At 38.1% G+C, this 10,491-nt stretch overlaps 1 pseudogene; it reads left to right on the forward strand.

Annotated features, from left to right (window-relative positions):
• The first annotated feature begins 251 nt into the window (after window positions 1-251).
• Window positions 252-1,158, forward strand: LOC121166226 (annotated as a pseudogene).
• The last annotated feature ends 9,333 nt before the right edge of the window (window positions 1,159-10,491 follow it).

Raw genomic sequence — 10,491 nt, forward strand, 5'->3', positions numbered from 1 at the left:
TGAACTGGCAGATTGAAGACTTGTGTTTCTGTTTCTCCTTCTTTTTTTCAAATCTGCTTTTCAAAATAAAATTAATAGCTCTAAATGATTGATGAGTTTTATGCCATAAAGGAGGAATGAACTATGCACATGTTCTTGCACAGATACTGTTCTTTTCACTAAGCCCAGAGCACATCCACTGATTTGAAACTGTCATGCTCACTACTTAGTGTTCTTCAAGTTTTCTCTAGGTCATTTCATAAAGTCATAAAATGACACAGAGACACCTAATCCAGAAAATGAGCTTCCTCTCTCTCACAGGACCTGGAATTGTAGGAAATATTTTCATGCTTTTCAAACATGTACGTGCTTTAGTGATGAGTCGTGAGAAAACTTCCATAGATCTTATCCTCATTCAAATGGCTATTTCAAATATTGTTATTATTTGTAGCTTATGGATCGGAAACATAAGCATGGTATTTCATTTTAGTAACTTCCTACTAGGTGACATGTTTTGTAAAATAGTATTTTACCTGAGTAGGGTGGCTCGAAGTCTCTCCATCTGCACCACATGCCTCCTCAGTATAGTCCAGGCCATCACCATCAGTCCCAGGAACACCTTGTGGAAAAAGTTCAAAACCACACACTGCATGGCAGGTTCTTCCCTACCTCCTCCTCTTCTGGGTCTTTAGCTTTCTCATAAGCTCTAACTTGCTCCACTATATCACAATAAGCAACAATGTGAACAGATCTGCTGTTGGAATTTACTTTAGATATTGCTACATGCTGCCAGCTCCACAAATCATCAGGTGGCTCTTCCTCTGCCTCATGGCTCCTCGGGACCTCACCTTTCAGACTCTAAAGGGCTGAAGCATTGTGTACATGGCTCTCTATCTGTACAAACATCACAAGCGTGTTCTCTACCTCCAGAGCTCCAGATGTGCCAAATATCCCAGCCCAGAGATCAGAGCCACTCAGAGTATACTCATTCTTATGACCTGTTTCCTGTTGTCTTATTGGGCAGATTTCATGTTCTCCCTCTACACAGGAATCACACTGTCAGAGGAATCAGCAATACTAAATACCAAAATGTTCCTCGAACTGGGTTTTTCCTGTCTCAGCCCCTTTGTTCTGATCAGCAGGGATATTCGTATCACTGCATGCTGGAGTGCTAACTGAGAAGATAAGCGAACTGCTTCCAAATATATTCTTTCAGGTAATACAATGTGTATTGAGCTATTGCCTTTTCCTGCATTCAACACAGTATTAAATTCATCAAGTCTTATGCAATTGAACTGCAGTTTAAGAAATTTTGATACCAAGCAATCTATCTCTTTTCAGGGCTTCCAGGAATTGGAAAATGCAGATCCTCCCAGTTTTCCATTCTGATATCTCTGCCGTGTGGTTTCATTCTTCTTGCTTATACAGTTGGGACTGTAGGTTAGTCAGCATTCTGAGGGTTAATATAAGTGCAATAACAGAAAAAAAACAGACTCCATAAGTTTACAACACACACTCCAAAAAACCCACCTATCCACACATAAACACACACACACACACACACACACATAAACACACAACCCGAGAGAGATTTTGCAGGGCTGAAAAAAATAAAAAAAAACTTTTCAGCAAATTCCTGGGACTCATTGGATATTTGCTATGGCGTCCTTTAAACATACAATTAGCAGAGAAATGCTGTCTATAGGCACACATCATCTACAGGCACACATTGTCTACAGGCACACATCCTTTTCACAAGATATCCTGGTTCAGGCTACTCGTTCTCTGCATGGAAAAGTATCTGACTGCTGATACCATCCTCACGAAAACATTCACAGTTTTTTACGTTTGCAAAAACTTTTATTTTATAATTTATCATATTTCTCTAAAACAAGGTTCATATTGAATAGGTTGCATAGGTTCTTGTTTTTTTCTCAAATTAAGTAATTATTCTATGTTAGCTCAGGAAAAATGAAATATGCATGTTGTCTAAGTTGAAACTGTGACATAATTTTATCAAGTTTCAAAAAGGTTTGCTAATAATTTTTTACTCTTTTTCATTTTGATTATTGCCTGCTATTCATGGTTCTAGTACATAATGCGATGCAAAGATATTTTTCTTTTTTTTTTTCTTTTTGGCTAACATAGGAAACATTATTTCCTAAGAAATTTCTGACTCAAGGGTTTCTAGTAGATATTTCTCCTGGTTAAGAGTCTATTCATTGTGGATAGTTTTCCTGTTCAACATTTAGATCATTTCAGTGTTTGCTGTCATTTGACCAATGAAATAAAAATTATTTTTTAGAAAAAAATTAACTGCTTGGTTAATGAAATAGTAATTTTAGCATTTTGCAAATAAATTGATATGCTAAATTCTTTCAAACACCTTTTACAAAGTAATAGAGAAGCAAGTCAGACACAGTTTTCAACAAAATGAATATGAAAAAGAAAATTGAAACAATACCATCATTAGCGTTAGTATTATGGGGAGCCTTGGCCAAAAATATAAATTCTTCCTTTTTATTCTAGACTACATGTTTTGGTACCACAATATAAGCAATCTACAGAGGTTAATTTTAGGTTATGGGTACTTCAGCACATATTAAATACCTAAAACTACTCCTTGTAATACTGAGCTTTGGCTGCAGAGAAAGTGAAATCATGTGGAATGAAGTGCTTTCAACAACCTAAGGAACAAGATTCTTTTAGCAAAATGGTAATAATTATTTCTGACAATTGAAGATACTTGGAATCACTTTATAGTTCCATGAAATATCCTATTATGGGTACCCAACATTAGAGCCAGGAATTAAGCAATAGTTCTGAGAACAGTAAGTTTCTAGGAAGGATAAGGAAAGAGGTGAAGGTGATGAATGTTTTCTTTGAATTGTTAGAATTCATTGATTTGACTTCAGAAGTCTTCTGTTGATTTGAAATATGTATTTAAGAAATGTAACCTGCAATCCCAGTGATTGATCCATATGACAATGTGTTAGATATTAATCATTGTGCATCCCTTCTGGTTTGTTAATTGTTCTTAAAATGTGATGCATATATTCTAAATCACATGTAACCCGGGCAGAGCTCTGCACAAAGAGTTCACAAGGACATCCTTCTTCTGGATTTTCTCCCTTGGTTTAACCTTCCTGATGGTCACTTAGTGCACTTTGTGCTTAGCTTTCACATCCCTTGACCAGAAGGGGCCACCATTTCCATAGTATGGTGGCTTTGCCTTGTGTTCTCCAGGTCTGTGCTGTATTTTCAGCCATTGCACAGGAGGAAACAGGCAAAAAGTGGACATGCAAGCAGTGGTCCCAGTCCTTCCTTCTGCTTGTTGGGGCAAGCATGGAGAATGTGGATGTTCATTCCCTATCTCCTGGCTGCTGAGCAAGTGCTCTACCAGCTCAAGTAATTCTCTGTATTATGTGGCATGACTTACTGCTCTTGTGGGGGCAGTAGGCAAGTTGCATCTGCACATTCTTGTCTGCTGGGGATCCGAGGACATAGGAAAGGTCAAGGCCATTTATCAACAATCTGAGTTGACCAAGAGCAGGGCAAGATCAAGCACTATTCCACCTCATGAGAGGAAGAGGAAAGTGTTGATGCTAGAAAACCATGTTGCCTCCAGATTTCAAGGTTCAGAGAGCAGAAGCAGTGTGGGAGCACCCTCTTAGAATCACCTAGCTTAACTTTTCTATTTGTTGGAGTGGGACTGTCTTTCTCTGAGAGAGGGGGTGTAATCATTTGATTCTTCCTGTTTTGAAACAAGTAACACTTGTGTACTAGGTAAATGATTAGAACACCATAGAACAAAAACGTTTCATCATGTGTCAGGTGTTTAACATTTTACTAAAAATGCTATATTGAATTACAACTGTGTGTATTTTTGTTCATTTTTAAACTCATAAGGTGGCTGTATGCTCTGTGCCATAATGGCTGTTTTAATTTACATTCCCACCAAACATACTCAAGAATTCCCTTTCACTCACAAAATAGCAGAACTTGCTATCCATTCTCTTGATAATAGTCATTGTCACATGGCATGTTAGCATAAAAACAAAAAATAGAATGGACATTGTGACACAGTTTGTTAAAAAGCCATTAGGGATGAGTGTATCTCATATGGGAGTTCTTGTTCTTGGCCACTGGACACTTTGATTTGACTTTTTGTTAGTGTGTGTCAGAAGTAGCTTATAATGCCCAACTTGTCAGGTCAGGGTAGGAAAACAGCAGACCCTGTGTCTGAATTGTGGAACCCTGATGCACCCAGGGTTTGGCACTTTACCCAAAGCCATCCATGCAGTTGCATACATGTCTCTTGCCCCTGAAGGTGACCTCAACTAAGGCCTCGAGATTTGTTGGATCTGTTGTTGTGCCCTACTAGGTTTTAGTCCTGTGGAAAGGCTCCGGACGTGCTTTCATACTCTCGGTGTAAAGTAAAGACAAGCTGAAGGTCAGAAAGGTGCCCAGAAACCTGAGGATGGGATATTGTTGGATAGGTGAAATCCTGGCAGAGTGTCGGGCCACCTTGGTGTTACAGATGGGGCTTCCTGGTGTCAGTGGCATGAGGACTGGCATTTTGCGTTATTAAAGACAAAAACACCAATAGTCCGTCCCATCACCAGGTTTCAAACCAAGTGAGTTCCTCCTGTTAGGCAAGCCAGATAGCTAATATATTATAGAACCACACTTATTAGTGCTTCTGTTCTCGGTCCGCTTCTTGATAAGACTACCTCATGCATCAATTACATAGTCACATTGTTTCAAAGGACAGCCCAAATTAAACAAGCCTGCAGATAAGAACCACAAAACCTGAGAGAGCAGATCAAACTGGACAAAGTCATCAGAAGGTACACACACATTCACATGGGTGTGTCCTCATTTGCATGCAATGATGTTTATATGTGCTTTGCAAAACATACCTGGGGAAAGTAAACACGGAAAAACTAGTAAATTTGCTTGTAGAAAAAACTGATGACCTTTGAGCAAACCTGATGAATATGTCTTCAATAGCCAGTGTAGCATTTTAGAAAATGTTTTTTGTTTTGAATATGTAGGAGCTTGAGACTGGATATCTGGTATCAAAAGGACAGGAAAGATGGAGATGTGGCCAAATGCCCTCTATCAGCTTCTTAGGTGACCTGTGAGTCTATGTGGGCAGTTGCAGCCCCACTGGGATGGTACAGGATGCAACCTGCATATACAACGTGGACGCATATAGAAGTGGACAAGGACAAGGCAGAAGCTTGTGCTGGCAGGACCTGTGATTTTTGTGGAGATCCTGAATGTCCGGATTTCAGGAAGTATGAACATGAGTGGTGTGGATGAGATCCTGATGAACTGAAGATTATGTCTAGACATGTATGCACATTTGTTAGATGAATGCAAGAATGAGTACATAGCCAGTCTGAGGACAAAACCATGGCAAGACTTTGTACTATATTCCAACAAAATCAAATGTTCATGTGAGTTTTTCTGTGTTAAAGTATACTCCAGCACAAATTCCACCATTTAAAGTTTTAAGTATTGTGTACATTTACAATGTGTAACTGTCACCCTTGTGTATGTGCAGAACATTCTCATTAGCCCAAACAGAAATGCTGTACTCATTAAACTTTGCCTGCGCACTTGCCTCTCCCTTCAGTGCTCCATAACCTCTCTGTTATTGTTTCCTCCACGAATTTTCCTGTTTGGGTCACCTTATGTAAATGAGATCACAGTATATTGTAATGTTCAAAGCAGAAATTTTCTACTTTGAGTTTTGTTTCTACACTTACTTGAACTGCAGAAGTTGGTTTAAATGCTCTAAACTGGATTCATTTGTGCAACAGAGATATTCAAAAGCTAAATCACAAAAGCTACAGAAACATTAATACTATTAAGGTACACTCTTGGAACATGGTAACGAAAGAGTACTGTTATAAGTGTATGACTGTGATTTTTTTTTCCTTTATATAAATTGCACTTGAGGACATGGTATATTGGCTCAGTGGCTAAATCCTCACCTTGCATGATCAGGATCCAGGCTGGTGTGTTCTTGGGAATCATACACATCTAAGCATTACTGGCCTAAATAGTAGAAGCCACATTAATCTAAAGATATGAAGCAGATTTTCTATGATTACAGTAATAGTGAGTGAAATACATCCCATAAGATCCAGCAAAGAGAGAAGCAGAAAATTTTGTTTCTGGAAGAAATGGTATTTCATAGACACTGGAGAGGAGAAACCCTAGATGTTGGGCTCTTCAACACTTTAAACAAGCGATTGTAAAGGTGCATAAGATGTGAGTGCACACTCTCATAAAATGGCTAGAAATCTTGGAAGTCTCAGTAAAACGGGAAGATAAGAAGACTAAGCAGGGGTCCAGAACAACAGCATAGTGACTAAAGTCCTTGCCTTCCACGTGCTGGGATGGCTTAGGGGACCTAGGTTATATCCCCGCTGTTCTACTTCCCTCCCAGACCCCTGCTTGTATCCCGGAAAGAAGTCAAGGATGACCCAAAGGCGTTGGAATCCTACACCCATATGGGAGATGCAGAAGTAGCTCCTGGCTGCTGGTTCAAATCAGCTCAGCTCTGTGGCCACTTGGACAGTGGACCAGCAGACAGAAGGCTTTTCTCTGCATTTCTTCTTCTCTCTAAATCTGCTTTACAGTAAAAATTAAGTCTTTACAAACATATTTTAAAAGATTGAGCAATGAAGTTGAATCACTGTATAAAGCAGATACTAAAACAAACAAACAAACAAACAAACAGGCAAAACAAGACAAAACCTCATGTGCAGAGAGCCAGGGATCTTGAATAGAAAACAGTGACCAGTTACAAATAAATGAAAAACAAATACGTGTTTTTACAATTGAACAGAACCTCAGAAGTCAAGGAAAAAATATAACAAAACATTGAAACTTCACATCTTTGGAAAACCAGCAAAAGTGAGGAAAGGGTGGTGAAAAATATTTCCAAGGACTCATGACTAAAAGTGTTTCTATGTTTACCAAGAACATATCATTCTGTGTACTCAAAACATGAAACCAACTTCAAGCAGGGAAACTCATAGAAATTACACATATCACAACCAAAGGACTAAGGAAAAGCACTTGAATAGATCTTGAAAACAGCCAGGAAATAATCAGAACAATTTTAATGGTAAATATTTCCTCTCACAAACTATAAGGGACAGAGGAAATGGAATCACATTTCTTTCTTAATGATAAAAGAACTATCAAGTGAGACTTATATGTGCAACAAGAATATAAAATCAGCATTTCTGCATTTAAAATATATCAAAATTCTGAGCTCAACACTCAACAGATGATAAAGAAGTTGCTTCACACATCCGGATGTTATTGCTGTGTAGTGGTTGTAATGCTCGCCTCATAGTGTGAGGGGTCGCTGGTCCTGGACCAGTGGAACAACTTCCTCCCAGGTCTCATCAGCACTCTAGTGTGCCCTGGCACTGCTCCTTCACAAACTCTGGATCTTGACAGGTGACCATCAACTTTACATTTTTCCAGCATCTGCTTTTTGGTGCTCTCAACTTGCCCTTGCCTTTTCCTCTCAATGAAAATACCCTCACTCAAGGGAAGACAGCCAGTTTTTGAAAGATTTGTTTTGGTTTCCACAGAGCTCTAGGCAGCCCTAAAACTGGATAATATGATCCAGATGAATAAGAAAGAATGGCTAGCACACAGCAGCTGGTGAAGTATCTCAAGTAATAAAGCATTTTGTTATCACATGGGAAGTGGAGGGTGTCGATGCCCACATAAACTCCACAGTGGTTTCCTTTTTTTTTTCTAATCTTACCAACTTGCAGAAGCTGAGGAATCATCCATATAAACACTTCTCTTTTTAGAAAACTGAAGACTGGACAACAAATGGCTGGGGATGACGTCACACAAGCACATGTGTGAGCACATTTTATGCTTCTTTTCCCTCATGGTTCAGAATAATCAGCAGAAGTGTAGGTCACACTAGATTGTTCTTTTGTTTACTGGCTCTTTATGTGGCTAGGCCAACTTCACCTCTGGTCATGGAGCAGAAAAGCAGAGCACTAAGCAGCAAGTGGTCACACTGAAACTGACAGAGTGCAGCCAGAAGAAGGAACTCCATGTGAATTCCTGGGGCTGATCCTTCCCTGTGAACATGTGTTTCTGATCCTGCACAACACACTTCAGACTCTGAGAGTTCAGCCAAGTGATAATTCACTTAGTACCACAGTTTGCATGTATTCCAGGTATAACCTAACATCACTGCAAAGGTTTTGAAAATGGAGTTGATACATCATTCCAAAAAGCTTGTTGGTATTTTCCACTCTGGCGTATCTGAGACACTGTCAGATGAGGTGGAGGCAGGGAAAGGAGTCATTGTAGTAATTCTGTAGCAAATTTTTCAAGACCTCAAAGTAACCTGAAATACATTTAAAGCATTTATTTCATACTAGATGTGCTAGGGGATCCTGTTCCTGTGAGAAGTGGCACTCCATAGACAATGGTGATGAAAAGACTCAGATGCTTGGATGTTTTGCAAGTACAATCAAGTGGCTGGGATGATGTTGAAAAAATAGGGACCTGCTTTCCTGAAATGGCTAGAGAATGAGGATGTCTCAGCACAGGAATGGAGGGCAGAAAGAGGACCAGGCAGTACTTTTGATTGAAAACAAAATAACCAGATCAAACAAACCCAAACAATCAAAAGCACTTGTTGGTCTCAGTGCTCAACTTGAAAGGTGATAGAGGAACTCAGTGAACAGTGAACTTAAATAGAAAACAATCACAAATACAGAAAGAAATAGCAAACTGGTTCTTCAAACTGAGCAGAAGTTCTGGGTTAATAGGAAAGAAAAACTAAAATTCACATCTTTTTGGATCAGATGGAGAGAAAAACTGGTATTGGGTTAAATTATTTGAAGAATCAATGGCTAAAACTTTCTAGCTCTGAGGAAAGAATATCTTATGATTTCAGAATTTAAATTTTCTTAGTAATAAAATGAAAGAAATTTAACATGAGACATGTTAACAATTCAGCTTCTAGAGTAAAATGAGGAGGATAATTTTAATGATGGTGTTTTTGTGTCAAGGAGCACTAGGATACCGAAAGAAATGTAATGACATTCTTAAATGTCGCAAGAAAAGAACTGTCCAGCCAGATTTTACTTGCAGGATAATTTTAGAACACCCCAATGGTTGATTTAGTATATCATAATTGATTAAGGTGGCACATTTACTTCATTGCTTCACAATAAATTCTAATATCGCAATGGGTGTTTTATGTGTCACTATGAATTTTCATATTACTCAATTGACTACGGTACTAGTTTTTTTAGGTTTATATCAGAATGATCATCAATATCAAACAAGTGATTTAGACCTCATATGATTTCATGAAAATCTAATGCTGGTATCAGAAAAAAAAAATACTGTACTAGCTTTGAGATTCCACAGCGTAATAATTAACTTTATAATTCCATATTCCACCCAGAGGAAGATTTGTAAAATCAGAAGGATCAGAAGTGTGGTCTGTCACAAATCAATTGAGTCTGAAATCAAATTGTTTAATCCAAATTCCATTGTTATTTATAACTTCATAATTGAATATGATATCACAATATCATGTTTACAAGGTCACTATGGAATATATGATTACTCAATTATCATATCCTAGTATTATGTTTATACTATTAATATGGTGAGTAAAAACAATGAAGTCATTATAAGATAATGTTATATGGCAACACAACAGTAGCATATGTAATCGAAACTCATTATTATGGCACAATAGTCTATCATACTACAGTTGATTATGAAGGCACAGTGATAGGTTTACAACATCACAATTGATCAAGGCATCACTGTAGTATGTTGATGATATCAGAATGATTGTTTTTCACAAAGCAATTATGATATCACTAAAAGTCTAAATACATTAAAATTGTTATTTATGGTATGAAATTGATTATAATTGGTTATAATGGAACCATGCTAATGTTATGCTATTTGAACAAATTATGACATGAAATTATCATATCATGATGGGACATTTTGGAAGAAATGTTTTTGAAGAAATTGTAACATCACTATAAGTTTATGATACCAAATTTATGAGGGCAGAGCTGAGACTGGAAAAGATTATTCATCTAGGCTACCATTTAAAAGTAGGAAACCTTAGATTAAATTGGCATATAATGTGAGCTTATGAGGAAAGATGAAGAGAGCTATAGTTACAGTCATAAGTCAAGACATGGCCAGGAAAAAGAACACCAGCCATTCTATAATACAAGTCATGAGGATGGAGTTGTGGTGTAGTCAATTAAGCTATCACTTGCATTTGGGGCTTCCACATGGGCACTAGTTTGGATTGCTTCTGTGACACTTTTGATTGAGCATTTTGCTAATGCAGCTGAGAAAGCAGCAGAAGACAGCACAAGTGATTGGCTCTCTGCATGAATGCTGGAGACTGAGATAATGCTCCTGGATCTGGCTTCAGCCTGGCCATTTCCAATCCATTATAGAATT

Source organism: Ochotona curzoniae, unplaced genomic scaffold, assembly GCF_017591425.1.
Source record: "Ochotona curzoniae isolate NIBS_2020 unplaced genomic scaffold, NIBS_Ocur_1.0 contig_931, whole genome shotgun sequence".
Classification (NCBI taxonomy): Eukaryota; Metazoa; Chordata; class Mammalia; order Lagomorpha; family Ochotonidae; genus Ochotona; species Ochotona curzoniae.